A 26,132-nucleotide genomic window follows, 5' to 3' on the forward strand; every position below is an offset into this window, starting at 1 on the left:
ATTTTTAAACGGGCCACACTGTTCTTTTAACATAGCGCTGTAAACAGCACCTTGTCTCTGTACAATGACACATAACTCGTGCAATCTGTTTTTTTTCATTCAGTGGGCCAGTTTTTTTCCCGCGGGCTGCCAGTTCCCAACCACTGCTTTTGTCATAGTTACACACCACAGGCACTTTGCTTGTTAGAAAAATATTATTATTATTACATTAATGTTCTATATTTTCCTTTAGGGTCGATGATATTGATCATTATTACAATTATTATTGATTATTGAATCAATGTTGGGGGTGTATCAGTGCCACAGGTGGTTGAGTGGGGGGTACAATGATCAGAAGGTTGGTGGTTCAAACCTCGCTGCTCCAGTAAATTGTGTCCATGGGCAAGGCATTTCACTGTCCAGTGTTGGCATCGCTGGTGTATGATTGTGGTTGAAAGCTTCATTAGTGGTGGAGAGGCTATTGACATGGATTCGCTGCCAACTTTCTGTCTGCCCCAGGACAGCTGTAGCACCACATGTAGCTCACCATCACCAAGTATGAATTTTCTTTCTTTCTTTCTTGCTTTCTTGCTTTCTTTCTTTCTTTCGGTTCTTATCTATGACCAGATCTCCCACATCCTGTATCTTTTCTGGGGGAACACTGAAGCTTTCTAATGACCTCTCAAGTGAATCTTTGGTCTGCCCTGAGGCTTCCAAAATACCTCCATCAAGGTATAAGGAGGCATAAGGAAGTAATCCTGACCAGATCCCAGAAATATATCATCCCTGTAAGGAGCGTTTTTAACAACATTTACCACTTTTCATTTAGAGACATCAGTGAAAGTACACTGTACAACATGGTGTATTTATCAAATAAATCCACTGATATCATTGTAAAATTTAACTCTCATATTATTTATCATCAGTCAAACAGAGAAGCTTGTTCACCTATCTCTCCTTTTCTTTTTCTATCAAACACACAGACACAGAGCCAAGTGTTTTAGGAGACTAGACACAGCTGGACCGACACCTCTGCACCCGCAGGCAAGTGCTGAGGTGAAGAAAAGCTGGCATACCAGCAGGATGAGGTGAAGTGGCTCTAATCTGCTCTTGTGGCATGAGGTGGCAAGGGGCCGGCCCGCTGTGCCAAGACTTATACTGGCAACCGCCAAAGCTGGCATCCTGCTGCGTCTGCCTCAGCGCATCAGCCTCCTGCTGGGTAAAAGAGAGGTGGGAAATGCAGCCAGTGGGGAAAAGCTTATTCAGAGAAAGTGGTGACGCAAAGAGACAGAGACAAACAATGTGATACAGACCTGCCAGGAGGAATGTTTACTGCTCCTACATACTGTATCTGTACTGTAATATAACTGTCAAGTTATTAATGATTTGTCTGTGAGATAAATCCCCCAAACTGCTGATATATTTCAAACAAGATTCAGAACAACAAAAACAAATAGGAGGAGAGTAAGTGATGGAAAAATAAAACGAAACCATACAACCTCCTTGAATCTAATCTCTGCTCTAATCTCCAGTTCGTCAGACTTGTAAGTAAATTCTGAAAGTTTCTGTCTTAAAGAGACCTTGTGTAAGAATTACTGCCATCCAACGTTGAAATCATGTATTGCATTCTAACATAAAGCGCATTCTAGCACCTCACTTTCTAAAACACATATTGTAACAATGGTATCCGCCGTATCTCAAAAAGCCTCAACAACACAGGTGAAAGCATTTTATTTAATACTTATTATATTTCACTCTGTTACACACAATAAGCATAAGCCTTTTCATTTTAATTTAAACACTTTTCAATGTAATCACCAAATCCTGCAATATCTTAAAGAACATAATGCATTCTTTAAGTTATATTTGATGTGAAGTCATTAACTAGCTTCAGTGAAGTAGTAGCAGACTGATACCTTTGGACAATGAACATATGAAAGCCTTCCAATGATAACATGAAGAAAGGAAGATGTGTCAGGTGTCACACAGTAAGACTCAACCACTTCCAGCAGTTTGGATGATACCAGCAATGTGATGAGACCTATCAAGATATCAACAGCTGGAGCAACCACAGGTGCATGTGTCCCGTCTTCTCCTCTTCCTCTGGTGGCATTGACAGCACCTGGATAAAATGCAGTCTGACTCGTCCTTACCAAAAGTAGTAATTCACAATTACATGTTTAATATGTCCGGTTTTTGTCTGCTGCAGATGTTTCCTGATGTTTTACAGAGCTGAAGTTGCACAAAATGAACCAGGATCAGTTTGGTTGTGTTCTAGTTGCCTTTCTCTGACACAAACTTATGTAAACTTGTGCAGGTTAGTAGCTGAGTGATCTGCCACAGTGCTGCTTTGGCTGGGATGTGGAAGTTTGTTGAGTGCTGATGGAAACATCTGCATTGTGCTAAGCATTTCGGTTGTTTTGTGTAAAATTTGATCCATGGATCCGAACGTCTCTCACATAATGTTGCTGTTTAGGTTTTTTGATGAAATGATCTCGACCTCTGACAGTCTGTCATTTAATTCTAAAGTCTGATTATTGGTTGAAATGACTAGATTGACTTTGTTGTTTATAAATTTAAATGTTCTCTTTTCGGTAACACTTTACAGTACTGGAAAAAATGTGCTTCATTACTAGAGAATACTTTAGGGGCGAATCAGGAACTAATGAGTAGTTAACCAGTACCTGCAGACAAAGAACAGGCTTACCAGGGAACTACTGGTTAATTATTTGCTTCATTACTAGGGAACGCCCTAGCGACGAATCAGGAACTAATGGGTAGTTAACGAGTACTTACTGGTGCCCACAAAGACTAGGCTTATTAGGACACTACTGGTTAATTATTTGCTTAGTTACTAGGGAACACCTTAGGGGTGAATCAGGAACTAATGAGTAGTTAACCAGTACCTGCAGACAAAGAACAGGCTTATCAGGGAACTACTGGTTAATTATTTGCTTAGTTACTAGGGAACGCCCTAGCGACGAATCAGGAACTAATGGGTAGTTAACGAGTACTTACTGGTGCCCACAAAGACTAGGCTTATTAGGACACTACTGGTTAATTATTTGCTTAGTTACTAGGGAACACCTTAGGGGTGAATCAGGAACTAATGGGTAGTTAACCAGTACTTACTGGTGACCACAAAGAACCACAGGACCACAGAAACTGAACAGGTCAGTTGGATCTTAAAACTTAGCCTGTAACAAAAACTAAGCCAATATAATTTGGTATTGTGTAGCTTTTGCTTAATTTTACCTGAACTGGTGCAAACCAAGATGTGGATTTGAAATTAATCAAGTCTTTCCCCCAAAGAGATTAGGTATGTTTTATCCAATTATATTTCCATAATTCCAGAAATATTGCACTGGGAATTAAGAATGTGTCTACTTGCTGTGATTTGGCATCTCAGAAATTTGAGCCTGATGTCAACCTGGGGAAGTAATTACATGCATTACTAAGAATGTGTATAATATCACTCAAGTTGGGAGTAGATTGGTGGATGACATGTCAGAATGCCAGAGATCTGCATTTCAATTTCTCAAAAAGCCAAAATACAACAATACAAATTTCTGGGCACAAAATCATGCCACACCGACATCTGAATTTCCCTTTCAAACTGTAACGTAGAACTTTCTCAAAAATAAAATTGTAAAACTCCATGTTTAAAAACACTCATGAGGAAGCAAGTCTTCTTACTTCTTACTTCCTACTTTTTTCCTTTTTGTTTTTATTTGGTTAAGGTTAGGAACAATAACTAAATGTTTAAGTTTAACAAATGCATGGTTACAGGCTGGTGTCACGCCCTCACCTGGTCCAGCCAGGCTCCAACGCCTCCACATCCATTTCCCTGATCATCCACACCTGTTCCTTATCATCTCACCCTGCCACTTTCACCCCAGTCCTGCCCTTTAGCCAGTCACTCCCCGGATCCCTAACCAGTCACACCTGTCTCCCGTTGGCTCACCAGCCCTTATATACTCCAGCACCCTGTCGGACCTTAACTTAAGCACATTATGGACTCACCCTCTTCCCCATTCCTGGCTCCCTGGTTTCCGTTCCTCCAGCCAACTCCTGCAGTACCGGTAGCAGTAAGACAATCACCTTGTGTTCAGTGTGATTAATAAAGAGTGGTTTATCTGCCCTTTGTCTCCGAAGAGTCTGTGCATAACAGCTGGCATCATGGAACAGGTTTTGTGACTTCATCCTGACATTACTGAGACTGCTGCTCTTTAGACTGGTGTGAAATATTTTATAGCTGCATAGCATCATATTAAGATTTTGTTTAAAAAGTCAAAGACATTTAATGCACATGAAGTTTGGCAAGAAGTTAAGCGAAGCTTGTAAACTGCACTTGACATAGTTAGAAGGTTTAAATTTTATTTAAGTAAGAAACAGCAGATGATTAGTGATAATTACAGTGTTGAGGAAACTGAAAAATTCTAGTCCTAAATGAATAAAATAAAAAGTCTCAGTTTTGAGATAATTTAGCAGCTATGGTGCTATGTTTTTTTAAATAGTATTAATGCCTAAATGCCAGGGGAAAGTTTATTATTATTATTTGAACAATCTTCTGTCAACACTTTTCAGCTCAGGATCACAGATAAGCTGAACATCATATTCAATTAACCTTTTTTTTCATCAAAGTATTTAGAACAAGAATAGTTTTAGCTTGAAGGAGTGAACAGAACACAGCTGATAATACATAGTTTATCTCCACACATCAGTGCTTGGATGTCGGTCTTGTGAAATCCCTCTAAAAATAGCTGTTGATGTGCCGCTCACTGTTAGCCACACATGTGCACACAGCAGGCCCGGCTGTCTCCCACATATAAGAATAAATAGCTAGCAGAGAAAAACCTTTCTTGTCCCACAATTCTCTCTGACCTAAATAGGTCAAGCTCCATTTTCCAACATGGAACACCTTTCCACCATGACCTGTCAGGCGCAGTTAGTTTTTGAGTAACTCGGACCAGGATCCTGCTGGCTCTCCAGGCAGGAGTTAAGTATTATTTTCCTCTAAACCCAAAGCTGCCGTTCGACTGGCAGCACTGGTTTCAGAGCAAAGGAGAAGTTTTGGACTCACTTGGAAAACAACAATCCATCCACACAGACAGTAATAGACCAATCAGAATCAGCTCACTGAGGCTGAAACTGCACATGAACATCATAACTTCCACGTTAACAAATATTTATTTTGTGCAGAATCTGCTCCTTTATGGAGATTCTGTTTGCTGTCAGCTTCATATGACCAAACAGCAGCTCACCTGCACTGCATGCTGGGTACTAATGACACAGTTTAATGCTGCTTACAGTAGTTGAGATAACACAAACAACTTTAGCTACAAGAAGTATCACTGAGACTGATATACAGTTGGTTGGAGAAAGCAGCCCATCCTTTGATGTCCAAATACAATAACAGTATAATCAGCTTATGATAATAACACAGAGCTGCATGCGGTGGTGGTTTGTATTCTGTACTACAGGGTCTGTTATTAGTGAAATGACTTCAGCTATAGAGAAGCTCCATCAGAGCTGTTATGAATGAATGAAAGCTGCAGTTGAAAGGCCTCACTCTTTTTAGACAAATTATACATTTTAATCAGTTTTAATCAGACAAAATATCTGTTACTATTGTGCAGTGTGTCACTTTTCTAATAAACAAGGAAAAGCACAATAGATCAAATACACACTGTTTATTTTAAAGTGTAGATTTCTGTAACTCAAACACAGCTTACAGTTTCATGCTTCAAATCTGATTTTTATGCTTGTTATAATTTTCCACAGGAAGAAAATCCTTTGCAGTTTTTTTTTATCCTTTTCTTGAGCATCAATGGATTTTTAAACTATGCATGCTCATTTACATTTAATGTGAAAGAGCTAACCATTTTTTTCATGATACAGTCTTAACCCTCTTATTATTCTTTGGGTTAATTTTAACCCTTTCAGTTATTATGATTCATAAAAATAATACTTCTGGTTATTGCTTCATATTTCATGAGCTTTACTTGATTAAGCATAAAATTATCATGATGATATTTTTTCAGTGTGCTAAATGGATATTGCATGCATTGGTGTTCATCTGGGGTCATTTAGACCCCAAGCTGTTTTAGCTTTGTAAAACTTGTGTGTGTGTGTGTGTGTGTGTGTGATCCACGTGTGACCTAATATACACACACCTGCAAGTGCCGAGTTGATACTTTCAAGCTGATATGGAGCTGATACATGGGGGAGAAGAAACAATGTCCTCTGAGAAATTATGTCTGTGTGTCGGTCTGTGTATGCGTGACCTACTAATCAGACCTGCCGAAGTAGAAATGATATTTCCCGCGCTATGGAGGGCGGGGTATTCCTGCAAGGACATTGGTAGTTCATGCAAAATAAGGGAGGAGCAAACATGTAAAGGCTGGCATGGCGACAGCCCTCTATGCCATTCCTTGTTGTATTTGTAGTCTGCTCTCTCTCTCTTTCTCTCTCTCTCTTTTGAAAATGTCCTCTGTGAAAAGGTTTACTGTCAGTAATGAAAACATCATTGACAGTAAGCTGTTTCCCAGGGGAAAGCCTCTTTGACAGTAAAATTGACATAGAGGAGAATGGGTCTGAGATAAATAATTTTGTTGAGGAGCACCCTGATTTTGAGACAATCTCACCTGGTGAAAATGAGATTGTTGACCCTCCTGTTGTCACACAACCACCAGCAGACATGATCAAAAAAGGTCAGATGATATAGTCCCTTTCCCTACTTCAGCAGTAGGGTAGATTTTGCTCTTCTAATATCATCAAAATAGTTCCAGTTCTTTAAATCATTTCCTGGAGGCAAATATCCGAAGGTGACCCTAAGGGTGAAATGGGTTAAGCTGGGTACACACATAAAGATTATTCTGCTGTTTTTGTCCTTGATTTTCCCCATCCTGTCCAAGGAAGGGGAAAGGCAAACACCTGAATATCTTAAGTCTTATAACTAGGGCTGGGCACATTAATGCATTATTATCGCGTTAACGCATTAATTCATTAACACGTAATTTTTTTTTATCGCATGTTATTGCAGTTTTTTTTTTTTTTTTTCTTTTCTTTTCATTTTAAAGTTCTTGCTCATTGGTTCTGAACACAGAAAAAAACACATGTAGAGACTTGCAGTCCAATGCTGCTTCCTCCATGCCCTGCTGCAGCGGTGCATCTGATGTAAACAATCAGGAGAGAGAGCGGCTTTATCAAAGTAAAGAGAAGTTTTCTGTCTGGCACTTTAGAAAGAAGTAAAACAACTGATACTTCTCTTTGTCAAAACCCATGCAGCTGTGCAAAAAACATGTTTTATGACTATGTTTTGCAAACATGAAGCATATATTGGGTCTTTTTTTTGCCTCTGGTTTGGTGAATCTTGGTCATAGCAAGGAATCTGTGAGATGTGTACTTTGAGTAGACGTGTCATTTGTCCACCCGATGGTATGAACACAGAGAGCCATAATTTTTATAAACATATTTTTTGGGACCTAGTATACCTGCTCTTTTAATTGTTTGTTGTCCTAACTGTGTTTGGTGGTCATAGAAATGGTTTCTCTGAGCTGTTAGCTGAGATTCTGAACTTTCTGTGGATACCATACACGTTTATAGTTACATTTACAGACCTGACGATACACCGTAAAACCGAATGTTAACCCCTTATAACTACCGGTAGTGGAGGATGCAGGTGCAAGAGATTAAGCTAAACAGTCAAGTTGAGAATGCAAAGTTAGAGAATTTATAGGCAAGAAATCTGGACAATGAAGACTAAAGATGCATGAACGGAAGATATTGTGAATATTTATCACAATCTAGAAGCTGTGAGATTGTAATCCTGCTTTCTGCCAGCTCGCCTGATGGCTGATATTCATCAGATATTATTCCTTCTGTGCTTAGAAGGAAGCAGCTGCACACCTATAAATTCATCCTGCTGACTTTTTACCTTTTAGTTAGTAAATCATGAAAGTTTCATCCTTCTTTGTCATAAATATTACCATCCATCCATTGTCTGCTGCTTATCCAGAGTCAGGTTGCTGGGGAAGCTGCCTAAACAGGGATACCCAGACTTCCCTCTCCCCGGCCACATTCACCAGCTCATCTGGGGGGATTCCAAGTTGTTCCCAGGCCAGCCGAGAGATGTAGTCCATGCAGCGTGTCCTGGATCTTCCCAGGGGCTTCTTTCCGGTGGGACGTCCCCAGAACACCTCATCAGGGAGGCATCCTGACTAGATGCCTGAGCCACCTCATCTGGCTCCTCTCGATGCAGAGGATCAGCGACTCTACTCTGAGCCCCTCACTGAGCTTCTCACCCTAATCCTAAGAGAGCTCGGAGAAAACTAATTTTAGCCGCTTGTATTCGCGATCCTGTTCTTTTGGTCACAACTTTCACATCTGATATCAATAATTTTCCCAGTGTATCTTCCTGTTGCTCACCTGATGACCTGGTTTCTTTTTATGACAAAAGTCTTCACACTCTCTTGGACATCCATGCTCCTCTGCGATCTAGATCAGTCTCCTTCACCCGCTCAGCACCCTGGTTTACTCCTGCCCTACGTCAACTGAAATCCCGCGGCCGTCAGCTGGAACGCCTTGCCAACAAAACTGGACTCACTATTCATAATAATATGTACAAGGACCACATCACTGTGTACAAGGCCGCTCTCTACTCAGCCAAATCTGCATACTACTCCAATTTAATCCATTCAAACAGTCATAACTCTAAAACCCTCTTCTCTCTTCTCACTTCCATCACTAAACCTCCTGATTCTCTTCCCCACCATATGCAATCTCACGATTTCTGCAACAAACTCATGTCTTTTTTCATTTCCAAAATCACAGATATCCATACACACCTCACTTCAACTGGAGCTGCAGTCGCTGGAGGTGACCCCACTACCTCCTTCCCATCTCTTACAACCACTTTTTCTAGTTTTGACCTTCCCTCAGTCCAAACCATCTCTGACATTATCCATAAATCCAAACCTTCCACATGTCACCTTGATCCACTTCCCTCCATCCTGGTTAAATCCTGCTGCTCCTCACTTGCGCCTCTCATTACCAAAATCATCCACTCTTCATTGAGTTCTGGTTTGGTCCCTTCTTCACTCAAATCGGCCTCAGTCACGCCCATTCTGAAGAAACCTGGCCTGGACCCAACCAACTTCATCAACCTTCGTCCCATATCCAATCTCCCCTTCATTTCCAAAATTTTAGAAAAATCTGTTGCCTTTCAACTTCATACTCATCTGCTGTCCAACAATATTTATGAGCAGTTTCAATCTGGCTTCCGTCCCCTCCACAGCACCGAGACTGCACTTATCAAAATTTCTGATGACCTACTCATGGCTTCCGACTCTGGACTGCTTTCCATCCTCATTCTCCTGGACCTCACAGCAGCCTTTGATACCATTTCTCACGCTACTCTTCTAAGTCGCCTCTCATTTCTTGGCATCACTCACACCCCAATAGCCTGGTTTACTTCATATCTCTCTGATCGAACACAGTTCATACAACTCAAATCTCATAAATCTATTTCCTACCCCGTTTCCGCTGGAGTGCCCCAAGGTTCTGTACCGGGCCCCCTCCTTTTTATCATCTACATACTCCCACTCGGCCACATCCTTCGTAAATATAATATCAATTTCCACTGCTACGCGGACGACACCCAGCTCTACCTCTCAACTCAACCATCTGCCTCGCTCCCGCCAACCGCCCTCACCCTCTGTCTTGAAGAAATCCAGTCTTGGTTCTCATCCAACTTTCTAAAACTAAACAGCTCTAAAACGGAAGTCCTCTTGGTAGGCACACCTCACACCCTATCCAAAGCCAATAAATGTTTCATTACTCTTGATAACTCAACTGTCCTCCCCTCCCCTCAGGTTAAGAGCTTGGGTGTCGTCCTCGACAGCACATTGTCCTTCCAGTCTCACATTAATAACATCACCCGGTCCGCCTATTTCCACCTACGTAATATTTCTCGTCTCCGTCCTTCCCTCACTTCCCAAACTACTGCCATTCTAGTTCACAGCCTGATCACATCCCGCATTGACTACTGCAATTCACTTCTTTTTGGCCTCCCCAATAAGTCCCTCCAGAAGCTGCAGCTCCTCCAAAACTCTGCACGTGTTATCACTCGGACCCCCATTGCTCATCATATCACTCCCATCTTGCAACAACTCCACTGGCTCCCCATCAAACAAAGGATCATCTACAAAATACTGATCATCACTTTTAAGGCACTCCATAACATGGCTCCATCTTACATCTCTGATCTCCTTCATCCACACACCCCTTCCCGCACACTGCGTTCCTCCCATACCCATCAGCTTTCCGTTCCCCCGGCACGTCTGGCAACAATGGGGAGCAGGGCGTTTAGTCGCTCGGCTCCTCATCTCTGGAATTCCCTCCCTCCTGATCTCCGTACAGTGGACTCCTTCCTTCTCTTCAAATCCAGACTCAAAACTCATCTGTTCAGACAGTCTTATCCCCCCTAAGTCCATATACATCTTTCCACAGTGTTTCCTTCCCCTATCACTTATTCTGTTTTGTGCTTTTAATGTTTTGCTTACTTTTAGTGTCTTATGTTTGTACAGTGTCCTTGGGTGCTTTGATAAGGCGCTTTTTTAAAATAAAATGTATTATTATTATTATTATTATTACTCACAGCTCGTGACCATAGGTGAGGGTAGGAACGTAGATCAGCCAGTAAATCGAGAGCTTTGCCTTTTGGCTCAGCTCCCTCTTCACCACGATAGACCAATGCAGAGTCATCACTGCAGACACCGCACCGATCCTCCTGTCAACCGTCACTGGAAACAATTTTGATTTACTGCCGGAGATGCAGATCAAGCTCTGACACCGGTCGTACAGGGACCGGATAGCTTGTACAAGGGGTCAGGCACTCCATACTCCCGGAGTATCCCCCACAGGAGTCCCCAGGGGAAATGGTCGAACGTCCAGGGGAACTGTCCCCGATGTTCATGCGATGCTGCAGAGGCGTGTCAGCTAAGACAGCTCTACAGCATCCAGAGCCTTAATGAACTCTGGGCAGACCTCATCCACCCCCGGGGCCCTGCCACTGAGGAGCTTTTTAATCACCTCAGCTACCTACTGCTGGATGGGGGACCAGAATCTCCCTCAAAGCCGTCTGGAAGTCATTCTCCAAGGCCTCTCCAAACTCCTCCCATGCCCGAGTTTTTGCCTTAGTGACCGTCGAAGCTGCATTCTGCTTAACCTGCCGATATCCATCAACTGCCTTTGGAGTCCTATCATGCCTTTTTGGCCTGTGGGACTCCAGAGGCCAAAAAAAAGACTCCTTCTTCAGCTTGACAGCATCCCTTACTGCTAGAGTCCACCAACGAGTTCGGGGATTACTGCCACGACAGGCACCAAAGACCTTGCAGCTACAGCTGCAGCTGGCCGCCTCAACAATAGAGACACGCAACACAGCCCACTCACACTCAATGTTCCCCGCCTCACCCAGGACATGGTGGAAGCTTTGCAGGAGATGGGAGTTGAAACTCTTTCTGACAGGGGACTCCGGAAGACGTTCCCAGCAGACCCTCACATCATGCTTGGGTCTGCCAGGCCTGACCGGCATCCTCCCCCACCATCTGAGCCAACTCACCATCAGGTGGTGATCAGTTGACAGCTCTGCCCCTGTCTTCACCCGAGTGTCAAAGACATGTGGGTGCAAGTCCGACGATAAGACTACAAAGTCGATCATCGAACTGCGACCTAGAGTTACAGGCAATGAGCATGCCCACACCTGCTCAGCGCCTCTCACCGGGAGCAACTCCATAATGGAAGAGGGTCCAGCCCCTCTCAAGGACAGTGGTTCCAAAGCCCAAGCCGTGCGTTGAGGTGAGTGCAACTATATCTAGCCGGAATCGCTCAACCTTGTGCACCAGCTCAGGCTCCTTCCCCGTCAGAGAGGTGACATTCCACGTCCCTAGACCTAGCTTCTGCAGCTGAGGATCAGACCGCCAGGGTCCCCGCCTTTTGCCGCTACCCAGCTCACACAGCACCTGACCCCTATGGCCCCTCCTGCAGGTGGTGAACCCACGGAAGGGGGGGGGGAGTCACCCTTTCAGGCTGAGCCCCATGGGCAAGGGCCCGGCCACCAAGCGCTTGCCTCCATGTCCCACCTCCAGGCCTGGCTCCAGAGGGGGCCCTGGTGACCCACGTCCAGGCAAGGAAAACCTGGGTCCATGGTCTGTCGTCATCAAGGCGATGTTTTGAAACACACTTTGTCTGGTCCCTCCCCTAGACACCTGATTGCCATGGGTGACCCTACCACAGGCAAAAAGCCCCCAACCACATAGCCACTAGGATCGTCAGGACACGCAAACTCCTCCACCGAGCTGGCGGCGGCTCAGGGACACCTTAACATATATTAAGTAATATTTTAATTGTTGCTGTTTAAAGAGAAAACTGCAGCTAAATCTGTTTGTGTTTAGTCTGCAATCTTTCCAATCCAAAGAGCCATTTTCCCTCAGCCAGCTAAATAAAAATCTTTTAGAGTCAGAAATGTTACAAGACCTTTGGAAAAAAGACAACTTATCATTTTTTATAAATATCTACTCTATGACATTTGTTGTCATGTTTGAAGAACCACATTTTTATTTCTATTTTTAGGTTTTAAAATAAAGAAAAACATAACAATTTAGCAAAAAAGAGGATTTACAGACTTTCTTTTAAAGAAAAAGGACATTTTGTGCGTAACAATGCGATTAATCGCGATTAATCACAACATTTCATGCGTTTAATCGCGATTAAAAATGTTAATTGTTGCCCAGCACTACTCATAACATTATCCTATTGTAAGTATTAAACATGTTCAGTGTTTACAACCAAAAATCTTTATGTGTGTGGGTAAAGCCAACGACTCCTGACTTGTGACTGAAACACACATGGAATGTGAATGAATGTGTGTTTGGTTAAGTGTGTTAACAGAGGTACACGTCACACATCTAAAGAAGAGAAAATATCCAGTGAGCAGCAGTTGTCTACAATGTCTTGCTGATGTTAGAGGTCAGAGAAGAATGGGCAGAATGGTTGGAGATGATAGAAAGGCAACAGGGAGTCAAATATGCACTGGTTCCAACCAAGGTATGCAGAATACCATCTCTGAACACACAACGATGGCTGAAGCTTAGGACAAAAAAAGTCCAGCGGTCTACCAACTGGAAAGTTTGAGTTTCGATTCCAGGCTTCCCCTGACTACATGTTGTAGGGTCCTTGGGCAAGAGACTGAACCCCCCCCCAATTGCCTACTAATGTGCCTATCGGAGTATGAATGTTTGTGATAGGAAAAGCACTTAGTATTTAATAGAAATACTGTATGAATGTGTGTGAATGGGTCACTGTGACATGTAGTGTAAAAGCCATTTGAGTGGTCAATATATGACAAGAAACGGTCTATAAAAGTACAGTCCATTTACCATTTATAATGTCCAAAACATTCACCAGATGGACTACAGCAGCAGAAAACCACACCGGGTCCCACTCCTGTCAGCTAAGAACGGGAAACTGAGGCTACATTTCACACAGACTCACCAAAACTGGACAATAGAAGATGGAAAAATGTTGCTGGTCAAGAAAGGACGACACATGGAACATGAATTAACAATCTCGCCACTGGTTAAGGAAAACACACAGCCTATATAAAGACAGGAGGAAATGGATCCCAGGTGAAATCAGTCAGTGCGGGACAGACACGAAGGCAGGAAGGACAAGCCACCTGAGAGGAGAGTTAGAACTTCAAAATAAAAACACACAAACTAAGACCGGAAACAAACTAGACAACAGCAAACACAACGGGACACAACACCACATTCAGATGCTAGGATGGTAGAAACATGAAAACATGGATCCAACCTGCCTTGGATCAACACTGCTGGTGGAGTAATGGTGTGATAATTTCTTGGCCTACTTCGGACCCTATAGTTCCAACGTGGCATTGTTTAACCACCACAGCCTTCCTGAGTATTGATGCTGAACATGTCCATTCCTTTACGACCACAGTGTAGCATCTTCTGATGGCTACTTCCAGCAGGATAATGCACAATGTCACAAAGCTCAAAACATTTCCAACTGCTTTCTTGAACAAACGACAAATCTGCAGCAACTGTGTGATGCTATCATGCCAATATGCAAAATCTCTAAAGCAATGTTTCCAACATGTTGTTGATTTTATGACACCAAGAATTAAAAAGGGGGTGCAACCTGGTACTAGAAGGTGGTCATCATTCACTGTTCTTTTAGCTTGATAGCAAATCAGAAGCAGTTATTTTTTAGTTTGTACTTCAGAATCCAAAGTTAATCCACAGAAATGCCTGTAAGAGTCCCCTGAGCAGTGACTTTTTGTTTTCCAAACTGTGCAGCTCACCTGTAACTGTGAGCATGACTTCAGCATGGCTACACCCAAAGCCCACTTTAACCCCTGCTTATGGCTGCTCTTACAGGTACTCTTTTCGACAAGATTCAAGATTTCTGTGTCTTAGCTCAGCTTGACAGCTGATACACACCAGCACACAAATGCACAAGTGAGCAAAAACTACCAATGAAAACGTCAGAAAAACTGAATGTTTGAGAAATGTCAGACTTACAAAACATGTATGCACTAAAACTGAGTTAACAGCATAATTTTTTTCCAAAAGCTATTGAAAGCACTTTTATGTATTTGTCTCTATAACTACAGGAAACTGAAGCAGTCATAAGATTATTCAATACAAAAATTCTCCTTCAGTGGTTTATCAATTTGCTTTCAATATTTCTTTTTCATAGTTTTATGCTTTTAGTTATTTTTTTATTATTATTTTATACATGTATAAAGGAAAACAATTGATATCAGTAAAATAATATGAGAGGAAGCAAGTCTTCTTCCCCTTCTTCGTCATGGGCTCTGTTAGATGTACTTGGAGGCATAAATGGTTTATACCTGCATGCAGCCAACGTAACTGACTCCAATCTGAGGAAGGAGAGGAGCACATGGGCCTCGGCCTACAAATCTCATTTGGCTGAGGGACCTGAGGCCTGACTCAGTAATAAAAAAAAAAGTGAGTAAGAGCAGAGAGGAAGGGCTGGAGATGAGACGATGGAGGTAAAAACGGGACCAAAAATGAGTGTGAAGGAGGGTTGGGGATACCGTGGAGCTGAGCTCGATGATGGGAGGAGGAGAACGGATGGGAGGAAATGGCAGGAAATTGCAGAAAGAAATCCAAAAAGTGTGGAAGGGAGGGAGGAAGATGTGACAGTAGTTTTAGAGTGAAGAAGCTAGAGAGTGTTAACAAGGAGGGGGATTGTTGAAGATGTGTCCTCAGGGCAGGGTGGATTGAACGAGTAAATAGAGGTTAAAGAGGGATATAGAGAGAGATAGCAGCTCGTTCTGAGGCAGACAGAGAGATGTGGCATTCTCTAAGGTGAACAAACAACAAGGAGGAAAAAGTATGATCAGAGAATATGGTGTGAAAGAAGAGGGTAACAGGAAAAAGTGATTGAGAAAGGGAGGAAGAATGGGGGGGGGGATTTCTGTGCAAGTAAAAGAAAAGAGGAATAGAGGAGAAAGCTGGTGTGACTGATTCGGCTGAGGCAGCAGGTGGTGAGGAAATCGGTGCGAAGAAGCCTAAAGGATGCTAAGAAGATGAAGGAAGGAAAGTGGCAGAGTTGAAGAAGTGATGGAGAAAGAGAAGAGACAATTTCCCCTGATGTCTTCATTGAAACCCCACCCTGTTTTGAGACAAGCCTTCCCTCTCTGTTGTTGTTTACTCATCCATCTCTGTCTTTGTGCCCACAGATCACCCTCCTCTTCCATTAATTTGGACTTTTTGCTCTTTCAGCTCCATCTGTGCTCTCATTGAAATCGAAGCCATGAAAAGAAGACGTCTTTTCAATTACACATGATGATCAAAGAGATCAAAGACAGAGCAGTCCAGACATTTTAACTGTAAACCATGCTGCATCAATTCATAACCACAAGGGACTGCATGCCAGCAAAGCACTTAGAGAGCCCTCCACCCCCCTCCCAACGTCGCTCGCAGTAACTCAACAAGAATCATCTGCAAAATATCTGAGCAGTGCGACTTGTTGCAAAAAACAAAAGGGCAAAATCAACTTTTAGGTTGTGCTCTCTTCACTTCCTACCAGACCTTCCTTCCTTTCCTCTTGTCTTCCCTCTTCATCTTGTCCAGACTGGCCTTGGCTCTGTGCCCAGCAACAACTACTGGCCAGCTTTTCTGGCAAGGCAGGAGCTGGAAGACAAACTACCCAATACAAGCTGAGAGGAGATAGGGACAGAGGGGGGGATTTGTGGCTGGAGGGGAAAGAAAAAAAGCAGGGACAGGGGTGGTTTCAGAAGTGGGGGGATAGCTCCAAACGGAGCTGAGGTAAAGAATGCTGGGGCATTGATTTGCAATTCCAATGAAGCCTGCTTACAGTGAATTACACAGCGACGCACTCTGGGTTAAGTGTGCATAAATAATCACAAGCAGCTCTACGCATTAATGGATGGTCCGTCTGTAACACAGTTAAGGAGGTGGTCTCCTGTGGAACAACATAAACATATTAAAACCATTATGAGATGTGCCAGAGTGGATTAAGACTGCATCAGGGCTTCCTGACATGTTTTAGCATTTGATATGAATAGGACGATAAGAAAATAACATGACTACGTTCTCTCAAGACACACATTTGTTTGGTAATAAATAATGGGATGAGCGCTTAATTCAGAAACTTTGTCTAACAAAACCTGTTTATCACCAAAACATCTAAATGCATAACTAAATATTATACAGCATAGTGGTCTGTTCATCCCGGGTAGAAGTTTTCCAAATAAAGACAGAATAATAATGTTTCCATGATTCCTAAACTGATCAATGTACAGTTTTCTGATTTAAGATGTATGTTAGAAAGATGACATAAGTGGTGCCTCTTAATACTGTTGAAAATGGATCTGCTCCATGATGTGATAGATTTTACTTGGGTTAAGGTGCAAACATTGCTGTACTTGATGATAGCTGATGGCTGGATTAGAGAAGCTACTCCAAGGCAAATCTGTGGTCAGTGTTCAGCATGAACACCTTTAAAAATGGCATTCATACTCATCGTGAAGTTAGGACTGTATAAGGCTGATTTCAAACTTCCAAAACTGAGTTGGGCAACACTGTCTTGTAACACTGAACAATGTTCTGGTTGAGAAAGAACAATGTTTCCAGCATGCACCCGTCCTGGAGTGTGATTCAGTGGAAGCTACCAGGCCTATATTATTTCTTCTCCAAACACAGACTGTACATGCAAAACCTTCTAAAACACTGGGCTTGCACAACGAGTAGTCTTGATAAAACATTCAGCCATATCAGTGTGGTTCATTGATTGATCATATGTCCTGAACTGTGGGTTTTGGTTTGGGTTCTTTAGTCTTGTCATTTTGAGTTCTGTCTTTCCTATTTTCATTTAGTAGTTTTTCCCCTTGTGTATTCTGTTCTGCTTCTTGTTTGGTAGTACACTTGGTTTGACTTGCTCATTTTCTTCACCTGTTTCTTCTTTAGTGTATGTATAAATACGCTGTATAATTACACTGACTTCAGCGTAACCTTGGTTTCAGTTTTCCTTGGTCAGATCATTCTGTCACAATGAGTGGGACCCAATTGCAGAACGAGGAGTCTGAGGCAGCGAGTGCAGGAACAATATTAATGATAAACACACAGAAGAACCTGGAAACACGGGAAAACTGAAAAACAAGAACATTATATGGACAAAACATGAGAATAAAAAGACCAACCATGGACCCAACAGGGTACAAGCCTTACTGGAGCATTAGTTGCAATGAACTGGTCGGAATGCTGCTGGGGCTGGATCCTGAACCGTGCGACACTCCGGTGGAATAGCCATTCTGGGGGACTTGACTGGCGATACGGACAATGCAGTTTGGAAACTCTGGGTCTCATGCCTCTGCAGGGATGGCTGAGGTGGCTAGAAGGAGGGCAGGCTCTAAAAGAGCTTGCCTTGCACCGCTATCTCTATCAGCACCTAGGCCTCCAGCTCCACGCCCCACGTCTCCTGTGTTGTGTCCAGCGCTTCAGTGTCCCATGCCATTGCCCAGGTCTTGTCCAGCACTTCAGTGTCCCATGTTGGTGTCCAGGTGCCGTCCTGCGCTTCAGCATCTCACACTTGTGCCAAGATCCCATCCCGCACTATAGCATGTTTCACCAACCATTGCATGATGACATGCATTTTATCTTTGCTGCACCCAAATAAAACACTAGACGAGGAAAAGCATCTAAAAAAAAAATCTGAATAAAGACTGCTGTGTCAAAGTGTGACATATTTATATGCATTTAAAAATACTCTCACTGGTCACTTTATCAGGTCCACATGTTTAACTATTTGTTAACACAAATATTTGATATATGATAACCTGATACACACAGACATGGTTAAGACAACTTTCTGAATTTCAAAATGAACATAAGAATGAGAAAGAAAGATTTAAGTGGCTTTGAACGTGGCATGGTTTAAGTTTAAGAACCTTTATTATCCCCTGGGAGAAATTAGTTTTACAGACAGTAGAACAACATGCATAAAAAAACAACAGGCACACATATTACAACAAATCATTTAAAAACCTAATTGTTGTATGAATGCATGAATCTTTGTCCTACATCTCGGCAACAGGTACCTGGATCCAGAAGGAAGCAATCTGAACTGGTCTTGTAATGGGTGGTCTGAATCTAAAGGTATTTAGGTCTGTGCTAGCTATTATACTGCACACAATGGCAATCCACAACCGTTTCATATGGCTGTTGGTCTGAGTACAGAGAATGTTCTGAAAAAGAGAAACTATCCAGTGAGCAGCAGTTGTCTGGATTAATTTGTCTTATTGATGACAGAGGTCAGAGGAGAATGGGTAGACTGGTTGGAGATGATAGAAAGGGAGTCAAATATGCACTGGTTCCAACCAAGGTATGCAGAAAAGCATGTCTGAATGCACAACACATCCCACCCTTAACTCAATTTTTTTAATCGAGTCCCACCCCTATTATTTAAATATATATGTATATATATATACATATATATATATATATATATATATATATATATATATATATATATATATATATATATATATATAAAATATGACAAGAGATGAAGAAAATTGGGAAGAGTTGTGTCTTTTTTGGATGGTCATCTGCTTCAATTCAGCTTTTCTTTAGTATGAAAATATTCTTTTATGTCCTTTTTGAGAATTTCCGTTTGACGGAAAGCCTGTCATTTGTTGATGGTCCCTAATTGACACGCTGGTTGCTCCAGTGCAAATATCTGTCAAATATCCAACCTAAAACTGATTTCATCACGGTCTTACCTCTCTCTTTCTCATCTCTCCTTGTTTTGTCCCTGTCTCTGCTTCGGGTAAAGAATTTCCTGATATCCATCTACAGAAGTCACGCAATAATATGTTTCAGTTGGTGCAAAGTTGTTTGGTTTCTTTAAAAAAAAAAAAAAAAAAATATATATATATATATATATACATATATATATATATATATATATATATATATATATATATATATATATATATATATATATAAGTGGTGGGACTTGGTTAAAACAATCTAACTAAGCTTTATGATTAATTAATGATTAATTAATCTTGATTACTCACATTTTAATTGCATAACCGGGGTCTGGTCGTGGGGGCAGCTGTCTAAGCAGGGAAGCCCAGACATTCCTCCCCCTGGCTACATTCGTTAGGTCGTTATGAACAGAACTGGTGGTATTTACTGTTGGAAATATGGAACAGACTCTGGCACTGGTCATACAGGGACTGGACAGCTCTTATAAGGGGGTGCAACACTCCATACTCCCGGAACACCCCCAACAGGAGTCCCCAGGGCACATGGTCCAATGCCTTCTCCAAGTCCACAAAGCCAGAGCCGCTCAACCTCGTGCACCAGCTCAGGCTCTGGAGAATCTCCATTGAGAGGCACTGTCTCGGGTGTGCTGTAGATCCTGGTGAGGATCAGTGAGTCAATGTCTTGCTCACTTTTAACGTACAGCTTGATGTCATCCATGTAAGGGGAAGTGACTGATGGTGGCCCCATTCCTGAGTTGGTAGCCATAGCCACACTTGTTGATTAATTAGCTGAGGGTGTTTGGGCCTATGCTGAACAGCAGTGTGGACAAATTATCACCTTGGTGTATGCTACATTTGTTGGAGACTTGTGCAATTGGCTTAAAGTTGGCCTCAAGTGTGGTCTGCCAAAGCTTCATTGGTTTTGCAATGAAGGCTCTTAGAGTGTTATTGATCATGTGCAGCTTCAGGCATTCAAGGAAGAAGGTAGAATTGAGTCATAGGCTTTCTGGTAATCAATCCAGGCAGTGCACAGGTTTGTCTGTCTGGTTTTGCATTCTCGGGCAACAGATCTGTCAACCAGCATCTGGTGTTTGGTTCCTCTGGTAACTTCACCAATGCCTTTCTGTGTCTCTGTTATGTATTGATCCACGTGCCCACTTATCTAAGCTGCTATGATGCCCGACAGGAGCATCCATGTTGTGGAAAGACAGGTTATCGGCCGATAATTGGATGAGACTGTTCCCTTTGGGGGACCTTTCAATGTCAGGACTGTCCATCCTTTGATCAGCCATTCACGGTGGGTCCCATCCCTCAGCAGCTCATTTGTGTCACTACGCACTCATGGAGTGAAGTTAGCGTCTTTAACCAGTAGGCATGGATCATGTCCAATGATTGATTTATTGTTGTGTATTTTTATTTCCATAAATTAACAGAATGAACATAAATTAACAGAAAAAGGTCAGACTTCCCAGACTTGCTAACCACAACACACCTGAGTTATTCTTTATTTCAGCTCAAACAAAATCACTGCATGATTAGTTTCTGAGTTGCCTGTCCATCAAAGTTCAAATAGGTGAGTAACTATGAGACAAACATAAGACTAGAGACAGACATCTTCATTCAGATGAAGAATGAAATAAATGTCAACCTTTTTCCCATATCTTAACCAAAACAAGCAATGTTAAGCTTTTGTGTTTCCTTTTTTCTTAAAAACACATTAAACACTTCACAACCTCCTGCCTACAATAAGTTATTATTATTATTATTTTTTAGACAAAGCCTTTATGGAGACTGGCTGCAGGATAGAACCTGGTTTTGCTGGCTAAGCCCTGAAAGCCAGCCAATAAACCGACCACCGTCTTAGCTTACAGTGTTAATGTGAGCATAAGCTCTATTCTCAGTGGTCTTGCATGGAATCAGAAATGTGCTGTTTTCAGGCCCCCATGGAGTGCATGCCAAAAATTGGCATGGTGAAGCCTTGTTGTACACAAAGACATCAGTGTAGCCAGAGTGTCTCTCAGCATGTGCATGAGCAGCCCGGTCCAGAGTGAAAAGAGAGAAGGCCAGTGGAGTGATCCACTGAGGAGTCAGAGGAGCATGTACAGGAATGGAGATGGGAAAAATAGTAGATTGAGTGGAGGAGGTTTGGGGGACAGGTGTGTATAAATGTCTGATAAAGTTGCCACTAATTTGCTTTTTTTGTCTCTGTAGTGACAAAGGCAAGGGAGGAGAAGAAGAATAGACAGAGTAGAAGAACAGATGGAGAGAGCTGTGATGGATGACAAGATAGATCGACGGCACTAAATACCACCATTAGTCAACAAATTAACGGACCATGACGAGGCAGCATGCAGGCTTGCATGTTAACACGAGGCTTTGCCATGTCCGCCAACAATTAACTCATGTTTGTTTGTCTCAGGGATGGACAGAGAGGAAAGCAAAACAAAGAAGTAGCTTAAAATATATAATGGTCAGCATAACATGACGATGGCAGAGGGCTACAGAGTTTAATTTGCTGAAGGATGCAGGACAATGGGCCACACCAATGAGCCGATATGGCCATTCAGACTGAAGCGCAACCAACGTGGTGGACAAAACTCTAGCAACAGCTTATAATTTGGGTTTGTTCTGTTAAAGAGGTGAAGATTTAAAGAAATGAAGACTTTGATAGAGCCCATACCTCTATCAGCTTTCAACAACAAATTTGGATTTAATTTTAGTCTTATGGTTAAGTCTCAATTTAGCGATCTGAATTATGTCAGTTTCAGTCACATAGTAGTTTTTGTCAACTAAATAAAATAGTTTAGTTCACTGTTGTCTTTGGATATCTTCTACAACTGTGACATGAATGACAACAGAGCATTTAGACAAGATAGCGCTGCTGATTTTGTAGGGTTTAAACAAAACAATAAACAGTTACAGAGAGATTAATATTTGATCAGGAAGGAAGGAAATAAGAAAATTTTATTCATATAGCATCTTTCACAGGAAAAACTACAACATTCTTTACAGTAGAATAAAAAAAATAGTCAAAAAGACAATAAAAACAGATATGAACACGAGAATACACACATAAAACCTTCGTTTTACTAAAAGCCTGATTAAATAATAATTAAAAAAAAATCCTCAACTGCAGTTTGGAAGAAGCAACAGAGTTTAAGCATCTTAAAGAAAAAAGCAGCTCATTCCAGAGTTTAGGTGCCTGGAAGGATCAATCCCTTCTAGTGCTAAAGTGTGTGTGTGGAACCACCTGTAACCTCATACTTGAAGACAGGCTGGTAAGTGGAAATGAAGAAGGTCAGAGCTGTAGGGAGGAGCCTGACCATGTAGAGCTCTAAAAGTAAGGACCAGACCGAGTTGTTAAAAAAATTTAATCCAAATAAAAGCTTTCCAGATTTGGGAATCCCATTTTCCACGATGGAGGATCATGTAATCCATCTTACTTTTATCCTGGTTATTTAAAGCAGCATTAGATTGGATTACTCTGATCAAGATACAGAATTTCCAGGATAACTAAATCCAGATAAAAAAGTGCTCCAAATGGGACTAAATATTGCGATATAAGATGAAGAATAACAGGTATACTAATACGGAGTGACTGTAAGATTTTATTTGAAAAGAGAGACAACTAAATCTCTTAAAAATATAGATACATGTTTTCTTTTAAAGTCATATGACTCATTAAAATTAAAATATTTTTCACAAATATATTTATCATTTGTATGTCTATGTAAATATAACAAACAATAAATGATAACAGGATCCTTTTACTTTCTTTTTTTTTTTTTAAACTTGTCCTGTCCAGTGTCGTCGCAAGCAGAATGATGGTCTGGCTGCTGGGTTGTGTCGAATTAGAGAATTTAAATATTATTGCTGGACCTGATCAAAGGGGTCATAAAAAAACAGAGAAGCATGAATATAAGTGAAAAGGAGAGGACAGAAAAACAAAGGAGACAGAGATACAACAGATAAAAGGCAATGACCATTCAATCCAAACACCAACCAACTGCTACACCTGTACAGAAACACAGCAGAGAATTTCCTACAGCTTTTACAGGAAAACAATGATGACAATCATCTTGAGCACCTATAAGAGATGAGGAAGATGAAAAAAAAAAACAAAAAAAACAAAAACAAACATATATCACAGCAAAATCCAGTTTACAAAACACACAAACACACAAACACACACACACACACACACACACACACACATACACATACACAATACCTAAACAAAAGTAGCTCTTACTGTAAAAACTTACAAAATAACTCAAAGATGAGTGTTATTGTGCAAATGCCACCATGCGTCCATGAAGGCTAGAGGCAGACACTCAGAGATCCAGGCAATTAGCAGCAATACCGGAGCATGAATCCCAGCCACCCCACCACCCAGACGACCATGAAACTGCCCAGAAGGTGGCAGTTCCGAGGTCGTCTTAGTGTTCACAGGCCCCAGGCCCTGGCAGGCCAAGATCTGCAGCTGCTGACCCCGCCGGGCACCGGCCATCCAGGGCAAGAAGAGAGCAGGGGCCAGGGCCCGAAGAGCCTGAAAGCTGACCCTTCCCCTAAGGCAGAAGGCCTGCATAATGCCTAGGAGGACCAAGTGGACCAGGTGGTCCCCCCCCATTTTCATTTCAGGTTGTAATTTAAGGGAATCCATTGTGAAAGATGTGTGTGATCCAAACAGACTGCAGCTGCAGCTTATTTAAGGAGAGTGTATTTCAATCAGACTTTCTGTAAACCTCTAATTCTTTCTCTCTCTCTCTTTCCTCTGCCACTGATTGAGCCATTAAGCCAGCCAGGCTGCTTGATTAATATACTGCACGTGTCAGTCTAAATTGATTCATTGAAGTAAATGATTTGATGAGGGGTCAGTCCATAAATCTCCCAAGACTAATGTGACGCTAATGGCAAATGACAACAGGACTAACCTAAATACTGAGATAGCCTGTATTCTCAAGGTCAGATATGTGAGTCGACGCACAGTTTGGGATAACTGTAAAAGATGGGAAGGAAGAAGGAAACGTTGGATGAAGAAAAATCCTGAACAATCTCAATCAAGTTGACACAAAAGGCTTTGTAGAATGAGTATCCTGCAAAGCCCCTGCAACCAACCTTCAATGGCTCATAAAAGGTTCTCAAGCTTCTTTTGCACTTCACTGCTAGTTCCTGAGCCAGATGCATTTTCTCTTGTTTCCATGTTTTCTGCCCATGGTGGTGTAGTTTGAGCATGATCTGATGTTTCATGGCTTCAGAGGTGATGGTTGTATCAGATTTGAGTGATTCCTCAGTTGCTTTCTGAGCAACGTGTGGTTGCTAGTCACACAGAAAGGCTATTGGAGTTTTGTCAATGGTCATGGGGCTTCCATCCATCTTTGACAAGAGGAATTATCGTTTTGGGGCATGATGTTGTTTGGTGGTGCTGGTGGCTGAGGTTGGACTCTCAGCTTACTGCCTTCAGCAGCTGGTCGTGGTGCCACCAATAACAGCAGTCCACCAGAGCCTTTGGGTGGCTGCGGAAAAAAAACAAAAAAAAACGTTTCAAAGAGCTTCTTCTAAAGCAAAAAGGGCAGAAAGGTGTCTTGTTCGTCTCCCCAACATGGAAGTTTGATAGGCTTGGCAAATTTGGAATCTGCCAAAGATTGAGAAAAGATTGTGGCTTTGCTTAACTTATGGCCTTTCTAAACTCTGTATGTTGACAAAATAAAGAAAAATGTTACCTATGGGTCATAACACAGCACTAATATGTCTCTTTTGGTTTGGAAATGGATTCATGCCTATGTTTTGCTGATATGTGGAATGAAAATGTTAGTCTGGTAAAAAAAAAAAAAAAAAAAAAAAAAGTGAGCATTTGAACAAGCTGTTGGCAGCTGCAGGGACAAGAGAAACCTTTTTCCCACTGATAAGCTTTCTGACGATTATCTTCTCAGTTGTGAATTAGCATTTTAAATTGCAGCTAAAATGATCATCAATGAACACATGTGGCTGCAACAGCTTCTGATATTTCCAATGTTCAAAAACAGGTTAAATTTAATTAATTTATTTATAAAAATATAAAATTAGTATACTGTTTCATTCATTAAATTGAGCAACGTTAGATAAGCTCACATTTAGGGGTGCTGTGAATATCTGGGACAGCAGGATGAGTGAATATGTTCAGTCACTGCTGTTTTTCAAATAGATTTAGACAATAGTGTGTCTTTATGACACATAGAGATTCTTTAATCTTTTTAGTAGGTTTTGGTCACTTTATAGGATTTTTAGACAGAATAGAATATCACCAACCCAATCTGCAAATATTTCTCATTCAGGGTTGTGTAAACTTTTTGAAAGAGCTCTTCAAAAGCAAAAATGTCACCATCTGGCACCATATGTTTATGTTGAAGCTGTAATTTGGGTGGCAGGATTAGAAAGCTTTTAGTCACAACTGGATTCAGGGCAAAGTAGGTTTTATTTTAGACTTTCAATTCACTTCTGATGCGTGTTCTCTCTGGTAATATGCATGTTGAGAGCCAGAAAATGAGAAAAAAAAAATGAAAAATGCATGAAGAAATGAAAATGTGCCAACCACTAAAATGAAGTGTTTTTGGAAGTAGTGTATAAAGACATGTTTAAAATTGCTAAAACCAACCATTTGTCCAGTCTTCAGCACTTCACAGCTCTATCACTCTCCCACAGACTCATAACTTTCATGGTTTCCTGAATGACTGCACAGGAGGTCTGACTGCACACCCCCAACCCACACAGAGGGAAACAACATCAGTCAAATGAGTGAATAACAGGAGGACCAAATCAAATAGCA

The sequence above is a fragment of the Melanotaenia boesemani genome, chromosome 9 (assembly GCF_017639745.1).
Source record: "Melanotaenia boesemani isolate fMelBoe1 chromosome 9, fMelBoe1.pri, whole genome shotgun sequence".
Lineage (NCBI taxonomy): Eukaryota > Metazoa > Chordata > Actinopteri > Atheriniformes > Melanotaeniidae > Melanotaenia > Melanotaenia boesemani.